The sequence below is a fragment of the Heteronotia binoei genome, chromosome 4, assembly GCF_032191835.1.
Source record: "Heteronotia binoei isolate CCM8104 ecotype False Entrance Well chromosome 4, APGP_CSIRO_Hbin_v1, whole genome shotgun sequence".
NCBI lineage: Eukaryota > Metazoa > Chordata > Lepidosauria > Squamata > Gekkonidae > Heteronotia > Heteronotia binoei.
Window position 1 is genome coordinate 164,712,674 of NC_083226.1, and position 19,726 is coordinate 164,732,399.

Below are 19,726 nucleotides of genomic sequence, written 5' to 3' on the forward strand. Positions count from 1 at the left end.
GAAAGGAAGGAAGGAGGAAGGAAGGAAGGGAAGGAAGGAAGGAAGGAAGGAAGGAAGGAAGGAGGAAGGGAGAAAGAAAGAAAGAAAGGAAGAAGGAAGGAAGGAAGGAAGGAAGGAAGGAAGGAGGAAGGAAGGAAGGAAGGAAGGAAGGAAGACAATTTCCATTACTAATGAAAAAACACATCCCTCATAAAAAAACAAAAGAACATTTTTTCTCTTACAAAAGAAAAGAAATTAAAGAACATAATCTCTTACGAAAGAAAGAAAGAAAGAAAGAAAGAAAGAAAAAGAAAAAAGAAGAGAAGAAAGAAAGAAAGAAAGAAAGAAGAAGAAGGAAGGAAGGAAGGAAGGAAGGAAGACAATTCCATTACTAATGAAAGAACACATTCTCTCATGAAAAAACAAAAGAACATTTCTTTCTCTTACAAAAGGAAAGAAAATTAAAGAACATAATCTCCCTACAGAAAGAAAGAAGAAAAGGAAAGAAAGAAGAAGAAAGAAAGAAAGAAGAAAGAAGAAAGAAAGAAAGAAGAGAGAGAGAGAGAGAGAGAGAGAGAGAAAGAAAGAAATTGCAATATAATTTTATCTCTTGCAGACAATCTTCACATTATGGAAGTTCTTTTATTCTCCCCCACCCTGCCCTGGAAAAGACAGAAATGAAGCTTCTCAGTAACTCTTAGGGCTGCCAAACTCCAGTGGGACCTCAGGAATGCTCTGAATTACAATGATCTCCAGGTGACAGAGATCATTTCCTCTAGAGAAATGGCTACTTTGGAAGATTCACTCTCTGGCACTATCCCCTTCTGAGGTCTCTCCCCTCCTCAAATCCTGTTCTTCCCTGGCTCTACCCCCATAAAAAAAAAAACCCAGGAATTTCCCAACCTGGAGTGGTAACCTAGTAATTTTCTTCACTTGATGACTGTTTACAAGAGACAAAAAGAGTGAAATGTATCTATGTCAGGAGCCCCCAACCATTTGAGGCCGTGGACTTCTTCAGAATTCTGACACAGGGTGGTGGGCGCAAACATTAAAATGGGTGCTGCAGGACGGCAGAACCAATCGCAAAACGCCAGGGAGCGAGGTTATGCGGAAGTCTCATAGTAACTCTTCAACATTAAATGCAGAATGTTCTGGTTCGCAGGATGCCTTTCAGGGCTTTTTTTGTAGCAGGAACCCTTCGCATATTAGGCCACACACCCCTGATGCAGCCAATCCTCCTGGAGCTGACAGTAGGGCCCTGTACTTAGAGCCCTGTAAGGAATTCTAGCAGGACCTCCTTTGCCTATTAGGCCACACCCCTGATGTAGCCAATCCTCCTGGAGCTTCAGTAGGCCCTGTGAGAAGAGCCCTGTAAGGAATTCTAGCAGGACCTCCTTTGCCTATTAGGCCACACCTCCCTGATGTAGCCAGTCCTCCTGGAACTTACAGCAGGCCCTGTATGAAGAGCCCTGTAAGGAATTCTAGCAGGACCTCCTTTGCCTATTAAGGCCACACCTCCCTGATGTAGCCAGTCCTCCTGGAACTTACAGCAGGCCCTGTATGAGAGCCCTGTAAGGAATTCTAGCAGGACCTCCTTTGCCTATTAGGCCACACACCCCTGATGTAGCCAATCCCCCTGGAGCTTACAGCAGGCCCTGTGAGAAGAGCCCTGTAAGGAATTCTAGCAGGACCTCCTTTGCCTATTAGGCCACACCCTCCTGATGTAGCCAATCCTCCTGGAGCTTACAGCAGGCCCTGTGAGAACAGCCTGTAAGGAATTCTAGCAGGACCTCCTTTGCCTATTAGGCACACACCCTGATGTAGCCAATCCTCTGGAGCTTACAGCAGGCCCTGTGAGAAGAGCCCTGTAAGAATTCTAGCAGGACCTCCTTTGCCTATTAGGCCACACACCCCTGATGTAGCCAATCCTCCAAGAGCTTAGAGTACGTCCTGAACTAAGAGCCCTGTAAGCTCTTGGAGGATTGGCTACATCAGTAGGGTGTAGCCTAATGTGCAAAGGAATTCCTGCTACAAAAAAAAAGCCCTGATGCCTTTTAATCTGTGCAGCCAATCAAAGCCCAGCTGGCAAAAGCTCTATTTGGCCCCTCCACTTTCTACAAACCATATGCAGGCCCCAGAAGATGTGTAGGCGGATGCTATGGTGTACATGAGCATCATGTCGGAGATCCCTAATCTAAGAGATTATATATATACTTATTTATTTATTTTATTGGATTATATTCCACCCTCCCCCACCAAAGCAGGCTCAGGGCGGCTCACAACAGTAAAAACATTTACAGGTAAAACATTAACTAATTAAAATCTTACAATAAAACAATTAAAATATTTAAAAAACAGTTTGGTGCTAATAATAATAATAATACATTCAGTTATTGACTTCCGTATATTATGATTTGTTTAAGGCACAGTTTTCTCCCTGCGAAGTCTTTTCTTGGGGGGAAAGAAGGACAAAAGTAACATTTGGAAAACAGTCCCCAAGTACATAGTGATGACTTGAGATTCAAAATCAGAAATGCACACACACACCAAACACACACACACCATAACACCGCCACCACCGGACAACAAAAGCAATAGCAAAAGGGAGGTGGTGGCTCTCCTTCCTTGAGGTTTTTCAACAGAGGCTAGATGGGCATCTAACAGCAATGCAGATCCTGTGAATTTAGGCGGAGGTGTTTGTGAGTTTCCTGTGTTGCGCAGGGGCTTGGACTAGATGACCCTGGAGGTCCCTTCCAGCTCGATGATTCTAACACATTGTCTAGCATCACAACAGAAGAGTGCTCTTGTGATCTCGCAAAGAGGCCATTTGTTTCTCAACTCGAAACTGGGGCTCGCGCAGAAAAAAAAAATCAATTTGAGAGCTCATTACATAAATCCATATTAAACTATTTAGTCCATAGTTAACACTGAAACACGGATAGTCAGGGTGAATTAAATGGATTTTATTTCTAGGCGGCAGAAAGCCAGCACGCACCCTTCTCTATTTTTTTTTTTCTCTCTCTCTCTCCTCTTTTTTTAAAATTTCTTTTGTAGTCTTTTAATCTTTGGTAACCAGGGAGAGAGAGAGAGGGGGAAAAAATCATCTGCATTTAAAAGGGCCTAGAGGAAAAAAGGCACAGGCAAGCAAGGAAAAGAGGAGACAAAAAAAGATGACAGTCCTTCATTATGATGTCTTTAAACACTAATGAGATCGATATATTCAATCCTTGGGGAGCTATTGACAACATATTTGTTGCTGCCTCATTGTCATTCTTCTCATAGTGCCTGCCTCTAAACAAAGACTTTGCAAGTGCCTCGAAGGAAACGCTGGACTGTGGCACATCACATGCGCACAGCAAACAGGAGTGGTTTTCCTGCTCAGGGACAGAACTGAAGATGTGAAGATCCCACACGTGGTGTCTTTGAGAAATACTGATGGGCAAAGTTATCCTTCTTGGGCATTACTTCCTTTGGCGTTAGTAGAGCTTGATTATCAATTAGGCCCAATAAGCATTGGCCAATGGGCCCCCATGCCTTTAGTGGCCCCAGGCTGCTCCCCGCCATCCCGGTTTCCCCCCTGCTTGCAGCCCTCCCAGCCTGCATGAGCAGCCAGCAACTCAGCTGCTCTTTGCCCAACTTGCCCAGTGCGGTTGCTGTTGGTGTTGGTGCCAAGTTTGCCTCTCTTTGCCTCTCCCCCATAGCTTAGTAAAAGGGGCTTCTAAGAAGGTGCCTGCAGGCTGCAGCAGGGGTTGTGAGCAGTGAAGTGGGCACTCAGACTCTGAGATAATCTGCGAGGGGCCCCCCAAGATTTTGACTGCCTCGCAGCTTCCACACGGTTTAATCCAGCACTTGGCATTAATTAGAACAGCTTCCCAATTAGAGCTGACCACCTCCAGGAAGGCACATATGGACATATGACATACGAACATATGAAACTGCCTTATACTGAATCAGACCCTGGGTCCATCAAAGTCAGTATTGTCTATTCAGACTGACAGCGGCTCTCCAGGGTCTCAAGCTGAGTATTTTCACGCCTACTTGCCTGGACCCTTTTTGGAGATGCCAGGGATTGAACCTGGGACCTGGGTTAAGTAAATCTAAAACCGTCATGTTAGCTGAATATATACCAGATTCGGTTACAATCGGATCAATCCAGATTTTTGTCATTTTACAGTTAAAATTATCATTAAAAATTCTGTAACAAAATCGGTGGTTTCAGGATTAATATCAGCCAATAAATAGGGGACCAGCCAAGGTTCAGTTGGTAATCTGTGTTTCGTAAGAACGGGAGTTATCCAAATAGATCTAGGAACTGACCACTGATGACAAAATAATAGAAGATGGCCAAGTGTTTCTACAGTTCCAAACTCACGATCGCATAAGCGACCTGAGTATGGGACTTCAGAGAAATTATAAATCAGTGATTTATAGTATACATGATGAAAAGCCAGTAAAAAGAGATAACAAATACCAGCCCAATTATAAGTGAAATAAATGGCTCAGAATGAGAACTAGGGTTGCTGAGCAGCTCCTTACTCCCATCATACTTTTAAAATTACTTTCTCCTATGTGGCCACAGTGGCTTGATGAAGATTTCCATCTATCTGCCTTATACGTTTGGGTGATTTTCCCATTTTTTTTGTGGAGGAAAAATATTAGAAAGCTTGTCAAATCTACTTGCCTGGACCCTTTTTGGAGATGCCAGGGATTGAACCTGGGGCCTTCTGCTTACCAAGCAGATGCTCTACCACTGATCCTGCCCACCCCCCTCAATTACAGCTGATTTCCAGGCAACAGAGATCAGCTTCCCTGGAGGTTGCTTTGGAGGGTGGACTCGATGTAGGGTTGCCAATCTCCAGATCATAACTGGTGATCTCCTGGGATTACAATGGCTGTAGTAGTGACAGAGATCTCCTGGAGAAAATGGCCACTTTGAAAGGTGGACTCTATGGTATTATACCCCTGAACATAAGAGAAGCCATGTTGGATCAGGGCTATCATCCATCCAGTCCAACACCGACCATAAAAACATGATAGAAGCCATATTGGATTAGGCTATCATCCATCAGTCCAACAAATTGACATAGCTGTTGGTTTATTTTGCACCAAAACAGCTTATCGGTGATTAAGTTCCCATTTCCTTTATTCGCGTCTATGACCAAAGGTCTTAAGCTCAACCAGAATGTATCAATTATCAAACATACACCGATATACATTTCTAACAAAATTCACAGAATTTGAAGGTAACAATATAAATATTCAAAACTAAAAAAGTAAATAAAATATTAAAACAGGAGTTTCTAATAGAACCTATTGTTCCGTTAAGTAAATCTAAAACCGTCACGCTAGCCGAATATATACCAGATTCGGTTACAATCGGATCAATCCAGATTTTTGTCATTTTACAGTTAAAATTATCATTAAAAATTCTGTAACAAAATCGGTGGTTCCGGGATTAATATCTGCCAATAAATAAGGGACCAGCCAAAGTTGAGTTGGTAATTTGTGTTTCGTAAGAACGGGAGTTATCCAAATAGATCTAGGAACTGACCACTGATGACAAAATAATAGAAGATGGCCAAGTGTTTCTACAGTTCCAAACTCACGATCGCATAAGCGACCTGAGTATGGGACTTCAGAGAAATTATAAATCAGTGATTTATAGTATACATGGTGAAAAGCCAGTAAAAAAAAAAATAACAAATACCAGCCCAATTATAAGTGAAATAAATGGCTCAGAATGAGAACTAGGGTTGCTGAGCAGCTCCTTACTCCCATCATACTTTTAAAATTACTTTCTCCTATGTGGCTTGATGAAGATTTCCATCTATCTGCCTTATATGTTTGGGTGATTTTCCCATTTTTTTTTGTGGAGGAAAAATATTAGAAAGCTTGTCAAATCTTAGAGTTCAGCAAAATTCTCACAGGGGGGTTGAACAACGGAGCCCAGAAGCAAGCTGTCTTTTGGAGGATGGGGTAAGAAAGAAGGAGCACAATAAAAGAAAGAAGGAGCACAATGATAAGTTCCAGAGCTCTGCTCCTGTGAGCTCCTGCCCAAAATGTGGCCTGCATTGAGCCCAAGAGAACCAACATCACCATGCCAGTATTTTAGGCCTGGAATCCCAACAGTACAGGTTCTTCCATGGTTTTCTTTCAGCTCTTTCAAATTATAGCATCTAGAAAGTTTCTCTGCAGTCCACCACTACAATAGGCAAGCGTGTTCCCACTCAACGTGAGGTAAAGCCCTGTGTTTTGAGGCCCTTAACCACCAGAGATTTTGACTTAGGAGCATTATCCTCCCATTTTGTGATATCTTCCTCAACATCTTGAGAATTACCAACAAACGTTGTGCAAATACAGTCTTATGAAGCATATGGAGACAGATTACAACAGAATGGGAAGGCCACCTGTTCACCACTTCATCTAATTGAAATTCTTTCATTAACAAAATCAAATATTTTTTCCCTTTAATTGATACCATTGCTGTTTAACAAGAGAGTCATTTGAAAGCAGTGGGAATCTAGTCATCACTACACAAGCGTCATGTCCCTTTGGGGAAAATGCACAAAGGTTTTTAACAGCCTTGTGTTTACTCTGAAGTAAGGCCAACTCAGTACAATGTGGCTTACTCTCAAAGTAAGGGTTATGTTAAAAATTGGTATGCTTGGACTGAGAGCAGACGGGCGGTTCGGGGCAGCTTCAAGTTGCCCCAAAGAGAACCAGCCAGAAATAGAGCTTCCAGAACTTCTGGATGGTGCTCAAAAAAGGGACAGGTTGTGGGCACCCAGGGAGCATCTGGAATGATCATGTGTCCCGTCTGCAGCTCCCCGGGTGCTCTCTGGGTGCTTCCTGGCCATCCAGACAGCCAGGGAGGCCCCTCGGAGGTGCCCCAGCAAAAAGTGGTGCCTTTTCGAGCCAGCTCCTGGCAAGCTGGCGGCGGGACGGGGGTGGGACAGGGATGGGAGGCAGATGTGCACATGTGGACACATTTATTTGATCTGCCTGCCTCCTGTCCCCTGGGTAGCTTTCAATGTCCGTCTGTTCTCAGCCATGGTTTCCCAGGTTGCAAACACTGGTCTGATATTTGGATCCCCTTTTGGGGGGGGAGAGGGACCCAAACTTCCCTATGGGGAAACATTCCAACAGGCTATAGGGGGCTGTTTTAAAAGCAACTGGCACCAAAATTGCAGAAGAGCTTCTTCCAGTGCTTGTCCTTCCCTTTAAATAACCACCAGATTTCAAACGAGTTGAATTGAGAGGTCCAATTCTATGGCCCCTGAATGAGGTGACCCCAGCCATCCTCCACCGACTCCTATTGGGAGAAAAGGTAAAACTTAGGCATCCACATCCATATACACCCGGAGAATCTGCCAAGCCAAACCAAATAAGAATGCTGTTGCACACCTCACAGATGTAAAATTAGAGAATCCATCCAATGTCCAACCTGAGAATCTACACCAACGTCAAAGCCCAAAAACACAACACAAAAAGTAAACCCGGCACAGAGCAACTCAAGCAAAGAACTCAACTTTGCAAAGCCAACAACAACAAAAAATATTTTTAAAGTCATAATTTAAAATAAAGCAGTCTGGTGCACTGATACCAAGCTCATGAAGAGAAGGGAAGGGAAGGGAAGGGAAGGGGAGGGGAGGAAGGGAGGAAGGGAGGAAGGGAGGAAGGGAGGAAGGAAGGAAGGAAGGAAGGAAGGAAGGAAGGAAGGAAGGAAGGAAGGAAGGAAGGAAGGAAGGAAGGAAGGAAGGAAGGAAGGAAGGAAGGAAGGAAGGAAGGAAGGAAGGAAGGAAGGAAGGAAGGAAGGAAGGCTGTCTCTTGGGAGCCTTCAACTGCCAGTTCCTAATACTCTTTGCTAATCCCAAATATTTCTAGGATTTTTCAGGACCCATTTACTGGCCTCCCAGAAAACCCCAGATACCATTCAGGTACTATTTTTTAAAATGTATCTTACAGGTATTTTTCAGGTATATATTCAGTTCAGAGCTATCTAAGCACACATTCCTGCCACAGTTATGGCACAAGAACATCACACCCCATGCGGCTCTTTCTACACCTCAACAAGTCTGCTTGAAATGGGGGCTAAACTTTCATATAAAACAACTTCAAGGCACTAGGTAGCAGTCCTCTATATCTTCGGCAATCAGCGGAAAGATTTTACTCCCATGCTTCCCAAATCCCAGACTGTGCTGGATACGACAGAAACACCTCCATAATTCACTCAGATGCAGCAACACACATGCACGCACGCGCACAGATTAGACTATTTCAGATTTGAGAGAGTCTAACACTGTCTTTAGATCAAATCAAACCTGAAGTTTCCCTAGAAGCTGAAATGACTAAACTGAAACTATTCTATTTGGTTACATTATGAGAAGTCCAGAGTAACTGGGAAAGACAATGCCTTGCTGTGGCTCAGTGGCAGAGCATCTGCCTGGCATGCAAAGGGCCCCAGTTTCAATCCCCAGCATCTCCAGGTAAAAGGATCATTCAGCAGGTGATGCAAGAGACCTGTGCCTGAGACCCTAGATGGCCCTGGGGAAGCCCTGTTGTCTGTGAGTTTATGGAATACAATGTGTTGTTGCAAACCTGCCCCAAATCCATGCTGTCTGTCTGTCTCCACCAAAGCTCCCTCTAAACTGTGGAGTCTTGTGAGCAAAAAATTCTGCTTCATGAGCTACTGGCATTAAAGTTGTGAGCTACTGCATAAAATTAGTTTACTCTGGGGCCATTTTTCCTGAGCTAAGACAAAAATCTGGACATATGAAACTTCCTTCTACTGAATCGGACTCTCGGTCCATCAAAGTCAATATTGTCTATTCAGACTGGCAGCGGCTCTCCAGGGTCTCAAGCTGAGGTTTTTCATACCTACTTGCCTGGCCCTTTTTTTAGTTGGAGATGCCAGGGATTAAACCTGGGACCTTCTGCTTACCAAGCAGATGCTCTACCACTGAGCCACCATCCTTCCAGGGCCAGGGGCTAAAAATCTGTGAGCTAGTTCACACTAACTAGCACACTAACTAGCTAGTTCTCACCAACTCAGCTTAGAGGGAACACTGGTCTCTGCCAGTTTGGTGTAGTGGTTAAGTGTGCAGTCTCTTATCCGGGAGAACTGGGTTTAATTCCTCACTCCTCCACTTGCACCTGCTGGAATGGCCTTGGGTCAGCCATAGCTCTCGCAGAACTGTCCTTGAAAGGGCAGCTGCTGTGAGAGCCCTCTCCAGCCCCACCCACCTCACAGGGTGTCTGTTGTGGGGGAGGAAGGCAAAGGAGATTGTGAGCCGCTCTGAGATTCAGAGTGGAGGGCAGGATATAAATCCAAGATCTTCTTCTCCACCCATGTTTGCTGAAACCACCTGCTGTTGCTTTGCCAGTAGGCAAGGAACCCAGAAGGAGACTTGGAGGCTACAAAGTACCTTATAGTTAAGACTCTGAGAACTTGCAAGCACCCTTTCCTAGGACAGATTTTTAAATGCAACCGGGGAGGTAGGGCTGCCAATCTCCAGGTGGGGGCAGGGGATCCCCCCATTTGGACACCCTCCTCCCATTTCAGGGTCATCAGAAAGCAGGGGGAGGGGAGGGAAATGTCTGCTAGGAACTCTATTATTCCCTGTGGAGACTTATTCCCACAGGAAATAATGGAGAATTGATCTGTGGGTATCAGGGGCTCTGGGAGTGGGGCTGTTTTTTGAGATAGAGGCACCAAATTTTCAGTATAGCATCCAGTGCCTCTCCCTGAAATACCCCACAAATGTCAAAAGATTGGACTAGGGGGTCCAATTCTATGAGCCCCAAAAGAAGGTGCCCCTATCCTTCATTATTTCCAATGGGAGGGAGGCATTTAAAAGGTGTGTAGTCCCTTTAAATGTGATGGCCAGAACTCCCTTTGGAATTCAGTTATGCTTATCACACCCTTGCTCCTGGCTCCACCCCCAAAGTCTCCTGGCTCCACCCCAAAGTCCCCAGATATTTCTTGAGTTGGACTTGGCAACCCTAGGTGGGAGGGGGATGTTTCCTCAAAAAGCTCATCTTCTTACTGGGATTTTTCTTACTTATTTGGTACAAACGCAGCAATTTTTATGGCTTCCCTTACAGCCTCGTGGCATATTGCACAGTGATTAGAAGCTCTTGTGGGGGAGAAGCGAAAAAAAAAAAAAACTTTGAATTTGCTGCATCAAGGGTTTTTTTTTTTTTGCTATGCTTTAATAGGCATTCTAATGTCAGATAAGTGTGAAAAGTTCAAATGGCTCCTGTTTAATGCTACCTGCCTAGAACCGTTATCCATCTGCCTTCCCTGCATTTGAGTATTATAATTCCCCAAAGCATTTTGTACGTAAACAAGGCTGATGTGATTGTTTTATATCTCCTTCGATAAATTGCAGGCTGGAGGACGATGCGGCAGAGGGGAATGACGGTCATACAAGTGTGAAGTTATTGCTTTGTGATGGTAGTCTCAGTTGGTGTGCAGTAGAAAGGCATGATTGGGGTCCAGTAGCGCCTTGGAAAATGATGATGAAGAAGATTAGATTTATATCTCGCCCCCCACTCTGAATCTCACAGTCTCAGAGTGGCTCACAATCTCTTTTACCTTCATCCCCTACAACAGACATCTGTGAGGTGGGTGGGGCTGAAAGAGGACATCTTGGGGAAGGACGATGGCTCAGTGGTAGAGCATCTGTTTGGTAAGCATGAGATCCCAGGTTCAATCCCCAGCATCTCCAACTAAAAAGGATCCAGGCAAAGTAGGCGTGAAAAACCTCAGCTTGAGGCCCTGGAGAGCCGCTGCCAGCCTGAGTAGACAATACTGACCTTGATGGGCCGAGGGTCTGATTCAGTAGAAGGCAGCTTCATATGTTCAGCTCTGTGAGAATGACCCAAGGCCATTCCAGCAGGTGCTAGTGGAGGAGTGGGGAATGAAACCCCCAAAGAATACCAGGGTTGTGGCACAGAGGCAGGCAATGGCAAAACCACCTCTGAATGTCTCTCGCCTTGAAAACCTCATGGGGTCGAGGTAAGTCAGCTGTGACTTTGGCAGCACTTTCTACTGCCACAGCACATGCACATTGCTGTTTACAGCCAGCCGAACTGCATACCAAGTTCCTTTTCAAAAGTGTGGGTGTCTCTTTAAGAAGAATCATTACCAGGGCTTTTTTTTTTGTAGCAGGAACTCCTTTGCATATTAGGCCACACACTCCTGATGTAGCCAAGCCTCCTGGAGCTTACAGTAGGCCCCGTACTAAGAACCCTGTAAGCCCTTGGAGTATTGGCTACATCTGGGGTGTGTGGCTTAATATGCAAAGGAGTTCCTGTTACAAAAGCCCTGGTCATGATGATGTATGACAGGCACAGTTGGCTTCGGGGTGCTCAACAGGCATTGAAATCAACAGGCTTAGGAGCCTTTCGCACTGCTTCGTATTTCCTGCTGCATATCTGAGAACGCTTCTGTTTATTAAAGGGTGTTCATTGTGACATTTAATTGTCTAAAACTGGCTAACAGGGGGTTTAGCAGTCCATTACAATTGCTAGTCTGAAACGGGCACTTTGGAGTTGCAAAAATCCAGGCACAAATCCAATTTTAAAAGACCCTTGATGGGAAGCCTAATTGCTCCATCAGTCTTTCCATCCTGGCAGCCTCCTAAAGTTTCTCTGTGACTCTGCAGATACCTAGGCTGAAATGGAAAGCTCTTTAAAAAAAAAAAAAATCAGTCTTGCTGTCTTAGATGTGTGCCTGAAAAGTGCTGTCAAGTCACAGCTGACTTACGGTGACCCCAACCGAGGGGCGTTCAAGGCAAGCGAGAAGCGGATAGGGTTTGCCATTGCCTTCCTTGGTGGTCCTCCCATCCAAGTCCCAACCCTGCCTAGCTTTCCAGATCTGACAAGATCAGGCTGTCGCGTGCCACCTTCCCTCCTGCTGTCTGAGACGGAGCTGAGTAAATGGAGAAAAAAAGCCAGCATTTTGAAGCTTAACTCCTTGCAGCTGGGCAGGTTTAGGGCCCAGCCATGTGCAGCATGCAAACCTGCAGCGACAGAAGCTCTTGCACACACTTTTTCTTTGTGGCGAAGCCTGTAAAGGAAACAACTGGGATGCATAGGCTTCCCAATCCCCAGGTCCCAGAGGGGGATCCCCCGGTTTTACAGGCTTCCCCCCTCCCCCAGCCAGCTGGCCGGCGGGAGAAGCCCCACCCCCACAGCCATCATGCACCTCCATGAACGATTCCCATAGAGAATGATGGGGAATTGAACTGCAGGTTTCGGGGGCTCTGGGGGGGCTTTTTTTGAGATAGAGGCACCAAATTTTCAGTATAGCATCTAGTGCCTCTCCCCAAAATACCTCCCAAGTTTCAAAAAGATTGGACCAGGGGGTCCAATTCTATGAGCCCCAAAAGAAGGTGCCCCTATCCTTCATTATTTCCTATGGAAGGAATGCATTTAAAAATTTGTGCAGTCCCTTTAAATGTGATGGCCAGAACTCCCTTGAAGTTCAATTATGCTTGTCACACCCTTGCTCTTGGCTCCACCCCCAATGTCTCCTGGCTCCACCCCCAAAGTCCCCAGATATTTCTTAAATTAGACTTGGCAACCCTAGGGATGCAACTAGGGTTGACAGGCTGTGGCAGGTGGGGAGGTCGGGCAAGGATGTGGGGGAGCCACAATGTTGGGTGTGCTGCTGTGTCACTTCCAGGGAAGTGATGTAAGGTAATTCTAGGAATCACTGGAATCTCTATGGTGAAATCATAGCGTTTCTGCCAATTCCTAAAGCTATCCCATGCCACTTCTGGGTTTTCCCTGTAAATGACAATAGACATTGTTTTCCTACTGCTGCCACATGGAGGAATGACAACTGCATTCTCATGTGTCAGCAGAAGGAAAACAATGCCTGTGTCATTTACAGGGAAAACCCAGAAGTGACAATAGGCGGTGGGCAAAGGTAGCTTCCCAGCATGGCTGGAGGCTTAGCAGCTCAAGATTCAACTGTGAGCTAATCAATATAATCCCAATATAAATAAATAAATAAGTTCATCCTTCAATCATGCTTGAGAACGAGTATGCAGACTCAGGTTTAAAAGTCCCCCTGTGCCATGAAACCTATTGGATGACTTTGGAAAACCCAGAAGTGACATGGGATAGCTCTAGGAATCGGCAAAAACTCTATGATTTCACCACTCAGCGATTCCTAGAATTACCTTACACCACTTTTCTCTGGAAGTGACACAGCAGCACACCCAACATTGTGGCTCCCCCACATCCATGCCTGACCTCCTCACCTGGCACAGCCTGGCAACCCTAGTTGCACCGCAGTTGTTTTCTATCTGCTATCGATTCTCTTTAAATAATACCTATTGCCAAGCTGCATTAAAAATCAGTTCAAATCTAGTAATGGATACCCCAGATTCAGAGACTGTATCCCTGTAATGTCCTTATAAGCAGTTAAGTTCAACCATCTGTAGTAAGTTCTAGGGGTTGTCAGTTCTGGGTGGGAAAATGTCTAGAGGTTTGGGGGTGGAGCCCAGAGAGGTCGGGTTTGGGGAGGGGAGAGACCTCAGTGGGGTAAAAATGCCATGCAGTCCATCCACCAGTGATATCAACAAAGTGCAAAAACTTCCAGAATAAGGAACTGCCTAAGTTGCAGTACTCAAACCATATGCATTACCAGGTTGTTTGTTTGTTTGCTTTTGTAGCAGGAACTGCTTTGCATATTAGGCCACACACCCCTGATGTAGCCAATCCTCCTGGAGCTTACAGGGCTCTTAGTACAGGGCCTACTGTAAGCTCTTGGAGGACTGGCTACATCAGGGGTGTGTGGCCTGACATGCAAAGCAGTTCCTGCTACAAAAAAAAGCCCTGTATTACAAATGGAGTATGCTCGTGATGTAATTCTCACTGTAGTTGTAACTAAAATCAAGATGAGCAGAGTTGTCTAGTGGCTAAATTGAAGGACGTGGATGCCGGAGATCCAGATTTCATTCCCTCCTCTGCTAGAGGAGTTTGCTGGATGACCTTGGGCTAGTAACATACTCTCAGGGGAAGGCAGACAGGTGTAGAATGATGTCAGCTGTTTTTGGTCCCCTTTTAATTATGTTTTTATGTTTTTATTATGTAAAACCGATGTAATGTATCATTATGTTGTGAGCCGCCCTGAGCCCGCTCCGGCGGGGAGGGCGGGATAGAAATAAAAAATTATTATTATTATTATTATTATTTGGAGAGAAAAACAGGGCACAGATGAAATGAAAGAGTTAAAAAATAGATGCATAAGGGCCCATTTGGCACCCATGATGCCAGTATTTATCACATTTGTGCATCCTCAGAAGTTGACTCAGCTCCCTGTCCCCATTCAAATGGAAATACAGTTGTCAAAACAGTACTCGGTCCCTTGACTAGAACCAGTGCTTTTTGTTTTTGTAGAAAAAGCCCAGCAGGAGCTCATTTGCATATTAGGCCACATGGAACCCTGGCCAGCCTAAGCGGAGCTCTGCCCCTGTGGGCTCCGGAAGAAAAAAAAAAGCCCTGATTAGAACAATCTGCTAGGATGGGAACTGCCAGTTTGGTGTAGTGGTTAAGTGTGCAAACTCTTATCTGGGAGAACCGGATTTGATCCCCCACTCCTCCACTTGCAGCTGCTGGAATGGCCTTGGGTCAGCCATAGCTCTGGCAGAGGTTGTCCTTGAAAGGGCAGCTACTGGGAGAGTCCTCTCAGCCCCACCTACCTCACAGGATGTCTGTTGTGGGGGAGGAAGGTAAAGGAGATTGTGAGCCGCTCTGAGACTCTTCGGAGTGGAGGGCGGGATATAAATCCCATATCTTCATCTACCTCACAGGGTGTCTGTTGTGGGGGAGGAAGATAAAGGAGATGGTGAGCCGCTCTGAGTCTCTTCGGAGTGGAGGGCGGGATATAATAAATCCAATATCTTCTTCTTCATCTTCTTCTTCATATTAGAAAAAGGCTGCACATGCTAGGGTTGCCAACCTTCTTGCGGTACCTAGAGATCTTCTGGAATTACATCTGATCTCCAGACAACCAAGATCAGCTCCTCTGGAGAAAATGGCTGCTTTGGAGGATGGACTCTATGGCATTATGCCCTGCCAAGGTCCCTAACTTCATTCCTATTGCCTGGGGAAAAAAATGTTTCCCTTTTTTGAGTACATTGAAAATCATGACTTTACTAAGAACTGGCTTCCTAACAAATATCGTTGATTAACATTATATTGAGGTATTATTTTCTGTGCCTACCTTTTCCCATTTACGAATTGTTTTGCATTATAGTTTGATCTTTTATGGTCATTTGCATTTTATTACTTATTTATATCATTTGCACTTACTATATTGTACCCTGTTTATTTGTAATACAAATTTTAAAAGGTTTTTTTTTTTTTTAAGTTAGTGGACATCAAACAATTTTGCCTCATTTTTTTAAAGACATGTTTTAACGTTATTCCATTGCTAAAACGTACCATGACTGGTTTTATACTTAACAGCCATGGATGCCCCCAAATGCAGATCAAAATATCCACAAGGGGGCCACCCAGAGCTAAGGTATGGAGTTGTATGAAAAGGGGGGAGGGGGAAATGGCAAGAACTTCTGAGACTATCTCACAAAAATCTTGGTCAGCGTTTCAGGTTGCTATGGCCACCTAAAACAACTTTGCTTGCAACTTTTTCTGCAACTTTGTGAGACAGTGCAGAAAGCCACATTAGTCTGCAGTTGAACAGATAAGCTTTGAGTCCACTCATGCCTTAGAGACCAGCTACAGCAGGGGTGTCAAACATGTGGCCCGGGGGCTGAATCAGGCCTCCGGAGGGCTCCTATCAGGCCCCTAAGAAACTGGCTGTTATCTCTCTTGCTTCCTTGTGCATCACAGCTTGCTTTGCCAGGCTTGCTCAATCGCACAAGAGCTACAGAGCAAAACCTCTATTTTCTCCATTGGCTGAGGTTTCTCTCTTGGGGAGGGAGAGAGGGAGGGAGAGCTTGCTTTGCCAGACTCTCTCAATCACACAGCAGAACTACTGAGCCAAGCCTCTCTTCCTTCTATTGGCTGAGGCTCCTCCCCCTCCTGATCCCCTGGGGAAGGAAGGAAAGAGCCAGAACTTCGTTTGTCCTGTCCCCTGGATCCATGGGGGAGATAAAAGAAAGAACTGTTAAGACCAACAAGTGCTAATATTTTAAGTATGTTTTATTTTAAAAAAAAATGTTAAAAAATATTTAATTGTGTTTGTCTGTGTCCTTTATAAAGTTTATATCTCTGCTACCTGGCATTACATTTTATGACACACCTGGCCCAGCCTGACAAGGTCTCATCTGTGTTAGATCCAGCCAGGGCTTTTTTTGAGCAGGAGCACACAGACACATGGTGTCAGGGGGTGTGGCCTAATATGCAAATGAGTCCCTGCTGGGCTTTTTTGTAGGTAAAAAGCCCTGGATCTGGCCCTCATAACAAATGAGATAAATACCCCTGAGCTACAGTTTCAGAGTTTAAGCTTTCAAGTGTATAAACTCTCAAAAGTGTGTGTGGGGAGGGGGCAGAGTGAGATTCTGAAACTCTCCTTGGTTCTCCTGCTCTTGTTATCTATACATGTACAGGAACATGAATACTACATGGGCCGAGGGAGGTCAAACTCCAAAACACCAGAGCACGGGCCTTTTCAGTTGCAGCTCCTGCACTGTGGAACCAGCTCCCGGAGGAAGTGCGGGCCCTGCGGAGCCTCGACCAGTTCCACAGGGCCTGCAAGACCGCCCTTTTTAGACAAGCTTATAACGATACCGACTGCTGAGCTGCTAGGAACAAAGAACCGCCATCTATAATATCATCTAAACTGGCAGAACCAGCGCCAGAACAGTTTTATTGCTGCCAGATATATATAATGTAACTTAAACTATGTATTTTAACTTAACTAACTGGTTTTTATATGTTTAACTTTATTGTTAAATTCAATGTTTTATCTATTTATGTTAATGTTGAATTGTTGTTAGCCGCCCTGAGCCGCCTAGGCAGGGAGGGTGGGATATAAATAAAATTTATTATTATTATTATTATTATTATTATTATTATTATTATTATTATTATTATTATTATTATTATTATTATTATTATTATTATTATATTCAGTAGAACTGAGGGTCTCAGCTAGCCATTTTAAAAAAAAAGAAAAGGGGAAAAAAAAGCTTTTCATATCTTGTTTCTGGGTAGATTCAGGTGAGCAGCCATGTTGCTCTAAAGCAGCAGAGCATTGTCTGAGTCCAGTGGGACCTTTCAGACCATCAAAGTTTTATCCATGGAATAAGCTTTTATGTGCATGCACACTTCTTCAGATGTAAGTTCTCAAGAGAGAAGAAGAAGAGAAGAGATTGGATGTACATCACACCCTTCACTTGGAGTCTCAGAGTGGCTTTCAATCTCTTTTCCCTTCCCCTCCCCACAATGGACACCCTGTGAGGTAGGTGGGGTTGAGAGAGCTCTGAGAGAACTGCTCTTGAGAGAACAGCTCTGAGAGAACTGTGACTGACTCAAGGTCACATCAGCAGCTGCAAGTGGAGGAGTGGGAATCAAACCCAGTTCTCCCGGATTAGAGAGTTAATTCTCCCGGATTAACCACTACACCAAACTGGTTGTCAGTGGTATACCCTGAAACTCTCGTTGGTTCTTCTGTTCTTGTTATTTGTACATGTGCAGGAATACTCATGCTTCAGTAGAAGAAGCTGAAGACCTCAGGGAGCCATTTTTTGGTAGACTGACCAAGAGAGAGATCTCGGGGTCGTGGTAGATAACTCACTGAAAATATCGAGACAGTGTGCGACTGCAATAAAAAAGGCGAATGCTATGCTGGGAATTATTAGGAAGGGCATTGAAAACAAATCAGCCAGTATCATAATGCCCCTGTACAAATTGATGGTGTGGCCTCATTTGTACAATTCTGGTCACCACACCTCAAAAAAGATATAGCACTGGAAAAAGTGCAGAAAAGGGCAGTTAGAATGATTAAAGGGTTGGAACACTTTCCCTATGAAGAAAGGTTAAAACACTTGGGGCTCTTTAGCTTGGAGAAACATTGACTGAGGGGTGACATGATAGAGGTTTACAAGATTATGTGGATAGAGAAGGTAGAGAAAGAAGTACTTTTCTCTCTTTCTCACAATACGAGAACTCATGGACACTCAATGAAATTGCTGAGCAGTCGGGTTAGAATGGATAAAAGGAAGTACTTCTTAATCCAAAGAGTGATTAACATATGGAATTCACTGCCACAGGAAGTGGTGGCAGCTACAAGCATAGCAAGCTTCAAAAGGGGATTGGAGAAACCTATAGAGCAGAGGTCCATCTGTGGCTATTAGCAACAGCGTATTGTTGGAACTCTCTGCCTGGGGCAGTGATGCTCTGTATTCTTGGGGCTTGGGGGTGCAACAGAGGGAGGGCGTCTGGTGTTCTGGTCCCACTGATGGACTTCCTGATGGCACTTGGGTTTTTTGGCCACTGTGTGACACAGAGTGTTGGACTCGATGGGTGTTTGGCTTGATCCAACATGGCTTCTCTTATGTCCTTTAAAAAAATCATATCTTGTTTCATGGTATAAACTTTTGAGAATAGAAGCTCTCTCCTAAGAGAGGTATATCCTGAAAATCTCATTGGTCTCTACCGTGCTCCTGGACTCAAATCTTACTTTGCAACAGGAGATGCAAGGGGGTCAGCAGCCTGTCTACAGTGCATACTTGAAATATGAGCTATCAAATTAATTCAGACGACCAAAATGATAGATCATTTGAGGCGCATCTTTGCCTGACTTTGCTGTTTTGAGCAAACCAATCTGCAAAATTACTGGACTTTTTTGCAGGATGTGCAGATCCAGGCCTCGGATTCAGCAAGAGCTCACAGGAGCCCAGCTCCTGAACCTTTCTGAGAGTTCCACCTCCTCCTTCCCACCTTGTCCATTGAATAGTAGGTGCAGCTGCATGACAATCCCTGGGTGAGCTCTACCACCTATTTTTTTCTACAAAATGACCCCTGTGTAGGTCACAACATAGCTATCTGAAGTGCTCAGCTTCTTCTGTTGAAGCATGCACTATTCATGTCCCTGTACATATACAGATAACAAGAGCAGAACATCATGCTAGGCATCATAAAGCCCACATGCTTGTTGATTGGTGGGAAGATCTGAATGTGAGTGCAAAGTAGAAAGGGGCTGAGTTAGACTAGATTGGTCCATTCCCATTCCACCAGCTTGATGGACCAATGAAGCTGATGGGTAATAGGTTCAGAACAGATGAAAGGAAATAGTACTTTACACAGAGAGTGATTTAAATGTGGAATTCACTGCCAGAGGAAAGGGCTGTGGCTCAGTGGTAGAACATCTGCTTGGCAAGCAGAAGGTTCCAGGCTCAATCCCCAGCATCTCCAGTTGAATGACCAGGCAGTAGGTGATGGGAAAGACCTCTGCTTAAGACCCTGGAAAGCCGCAGTAGATGATACTGACTTTGATGAACCATGAGTCTGATACAGTAGTATAAGGCAGTTTCATGTGTTCAAGGATTTAGCGATGACCACAGTAATAAATAGCTTGGAAAGGGGATTAGACAGATTCCTAGAGGATAAGTCTATCAATGGCTACAAGCCATGATTACAAGCCATGGCTATGAGCCATGGTGACTGAAGGGAAACTCCACATTCAAAGGCACTTACCCTCTGAATCTCAGAACCAACATCAGGGGAAGGCCTTGGCCTCTATGTCCTGTTGTTGGCTCTCCAG

At 44.7% G+C, this 19,726-nt stretch overlaps 1 protein-coding gene across 1 annotated transcript in view; it reads right to left on the reverse strand.

Annotated features, from left to right (window-relative positions):
- DCC (DCC netrin 1 receptor) overlaps positions 1–19,726 on the reverse strand; it is a gene marked incomplete at its 5' end in the record, with an annotated part of 1,016,990 nt that overhangs the window by 602,940 nt on the left and 394,324 nt on the right. The gene's annotated exons all lie outside the window — the stretch shown is intronic.